General features: G+C 33.6%; 1 pseudogene; it reads right to left on the reverse strand.

The window, feature by feature from the left end:
- Nucleotides 1-245: 245 nt before the first annotated feature.
- Nucleotides 246-365, reverse strand: LOC120598499 (uncharacterized; annotated as a pseudogene).
- Nucleotides 366-3473: the final 3108 nt, after the last annotated feature.

The following is a 3473-nucleotide window of genomic DNA, read 5'->3' on the forward strand; positions in this document are numbered from 1 at the left end:
TTAGCTACTACTTATTATTTTATAGTGTTTTGTTTTGTTTTACTCTAGTGGATTGCCTCGCCAATAAATATTGATTATAAACATTGGTATCAGATACCCAATATAATGTTATGGATTTTAAAGAGGTACAAATTGTGATTTTATTTTGTTATTATTTTTTATTTTTTAGGCAAGGCAACTCTTGGTTGACCTCACAGATTGCAAGGACCTTGTCAGCTCACAATACCTTATTTTTTTATTTTTTATGCTTACAGCACCTGGTCTTCCTAGGTGGTCTCCCATCCAAGTACTAACCAGGCCCAACCTTTGCTTAGCTCCCGAGATCAGATGGGATCGGGCTTGTTCAGGGTGGTATGGCTGTAGACTATATTGTGATTTATAAGAAATGTATATTTGGTTATTCAGATGACCAAAATATATTTCTCATATATATTTAGTCTTTATCCACAGTTCCTGGCTTACAGCTCCCCAAACCCTTGGATATTCCTAAGTATAGAGATGAAGGTGTCTTTTGTAATGTTAATGAGTGACTTAAAGGCTGTACCCAAGGATGGGGACTGGTTGCTAACAGAGCCAACTCTGTGATTAGAGACATTAGAACTTCCAGTTCTACTCTCTGACCTCTGTGAAGGGGAGAGGAACTAGAGGTATAATCCAACACAAGTGGCCAATAGTTTTCTCAATCATGCCTATGTAATGAAGCCTCCATAAAAACCCAAGAGGACAGGTTTTGGAGAGCTTCTGCATTGGTGAGTACAGGGAGATTCGGGAGAGTGTCACACCTGGAGAAGGCATGGAGGCTCTGTGCCCTTTCCCCATAAATTGCCCTATACGCTTTTTCCATTTGGCTGTTCCAGAGTTATATCTTTTATAATAACCAGTAATCCAGTAAGTAAAATGTTTCTCTGAGTTCTGTGAGCCATTCTTACAAATTAATTGAACCCAAGGAGGAGATCCTGGGGACCTCTGATATATAGCCAGTTGGGCAGAAGTACAGGAAACAACCTGAACTTTCAGTTGGCCTTCTGAGTTGGATATGGTTGTTGGAACCTCCAATTTGTAACTGTCAGTCAGAAGTACACATAGCTGGGGCTTGTGACTGATGTCTAACATGGGGGGCGGGGTGTTGGGTCAGTCTTATAGGACTGAGCCCTCAACCTGTGGAATCTGTTACTGTCTTGGGGTAAATAGTGTCAGAATTGGGTTCAATTCTCAGACATCCTGCTGATGTCCCAGAACAGACTGGTGTGGTGTAGGAGGCCCCACCACCCAACACACACACAAACACACACACATTTCAGTTGGGTCCAGGGAACCAAAAAGAAGAGGAGAGTTTAATATTGATTTCTCTTGTAAGTATTGTGTTTGTTTAGATTTTTGCTAGATTCCTTTTATTTGGTTTTGGAAATATCTATCTCTAGGTTGTCCTAGATTGTACACAGGTTTTTTTGTTTGTTTGTTTGTTTGTTTTTTACGAGTTTATGTTTAATTATGTTAAATGTATATTTTTGTATCTAAGTGAAATTTAACATTCAGTAGCTTGTTTAATGTTAAGGAGGTAAATTTTATCAGAGAGCATTCTAATAGTAAACCATTCTTAACATTCCTTAATTAACCCCATAATGAATTAGAATGTATTTTTAACATATTATTTGATACTATCTCTTGTATTTTATTTATAATTTTTTATATTTCTATTTTAAACATAACCAGGAATGTAGTTTTCTTCTCTGGTGTTGTTCTTGCCAGTTTTTATTTGAATGAGATTATCTTTATTAAATAAATTTAAATACTTTCCCATTTTGCTAGCTTCTGGAACTTTATGAAAGAAAGAATTTCTTTTCTTTTTTCTTCATTGATTTTTTTTTCTTTTTTAAGTTTGCTCAGTTTATTGAATCTAGCTTAGTTATAAATATTATTAGTTTGATTTTATACTATGGATTTAATTTCTTAAATAGTAATAAGTTGAATCCCATTTTCTTTTTTAATTCATTTTGCTTATTTATATTTTGTTAGAAATTTTTCTATTTATTTAAAAATGTCTTTTTCCTCTCTTCACCTTTATTTTTGTCTTCTGTTAAATATCTAATATTGGTAATTTATGCCTTCTTTTTTTCCTTTTAAAGATCCAGCTTTTGTTCTCTTTAATGTTTTTTACCATTTCTTAGTTTTGCATTTTGCGAATATATATATTTTTAACTCTATTACTTCCTTCCATCCATTTTCTTTGGGAATATTTTGTTATTTTTTCCAACTTCTAGATTTGGAAGCCAACTCATTACTTTTTAATTTTTTTTCTTTTTCTTTTTCAAAAGAAGTATCTAAAACTACAAATTTAAATGTAGCTATCAATATAACTGTATCCCTCAGATTTATGTGTATTCTAATTATCTTCTTTCTTAGTCCTAAACATATGTGATAATTTCTACAATGCAGTAGTTCTCCTTTATCAATGGGAGATACATTCCAAGACCCCCAGTGAATGCCTGAACCACGGATAGTACCGAGCCCTATACATACTATGTTTTTCCTATACATACATACACTTTGTATCTTCCTTTTTGCATATCCAAATTGCCAGCATCACTACTTTTGCTCTGTGGGGTCATTATTAAGTAAAATAAGGGTGACTTAAATGTAAGCACCGTGATACCCTGACAATCCATCTGATAACCAAGGTGGCTACTGAGTGACTAATGAACACATAGCATATAAAGTGTGGATAAGCTGGACAAAGATGATTCATGTCTTGAGTGGGATAGAGCAGGACAACATGAGATTTTCATCACGCTATTCAGAATGGCGTGCAATTTAAAACTTATGAATTGTTTATTTCTGAAATTTTTATGTAATATTTTCGAAACTTGGTTGGCCATGGCAACCACAGAAAGTGAAACCACAGATAAAGGAGGGATACTGTAAATGCTCTTTACCTATAGATTATATAATAGTTTATGTTTTAACAAATATAATTTTTGGCACTACTCTTGTTTCATATTTCTAAGTTTATTACTTTATGGACAGAAATTATGGACTGCACATCACCAGGTCTTTAGTGTTTGTTGACAACAGCCTAATGAAGTGATACTATAGTTATCTCCACTTTTCAGGTCGGAAAACTGAAGGACATAGCAGGTAAGAAAAGTATCTAATATAACACAAATGGTGGAACTGGAAATTAAACCCAGGCAGTCTGTTTCTATAAGTCATGTCTTAGGGTATATTATTTTAATATGGTTTGGGTTTCTTTTCTGATCTTTTTAGACATTTTCACTGCTTATTTTTCAGATTTTACAGAACATTTTATTATCTCCACTTCTCATAGAGTTATATTTCCTTTTCGTTGGATCTAATACTTTTATTATTGATCCTCTCACGGTTTTTAATTTTATTGTGACAGATTTTTTTCATGTGTGTGTGTTGGAAAATATAAATTGTTTTTCATATCTAGATCCTCAAGAAGAAGACATGAT

This window comes from Pteropus medius, unplaced genomic scaffold (assembly GCF_902729225.1).
Source record: "Pteropus medius unplaced genomic scaffold, Ma_sr-lr_union100, whole genome shotgun sequence".
Classification (NCBI taxonomy): domain Eukaryota; kingdom Metazoa; phylum Chordata; class Mammalia; order Chiroptera; family Pteropodidae; genus Pteropus; species Pteropus medius.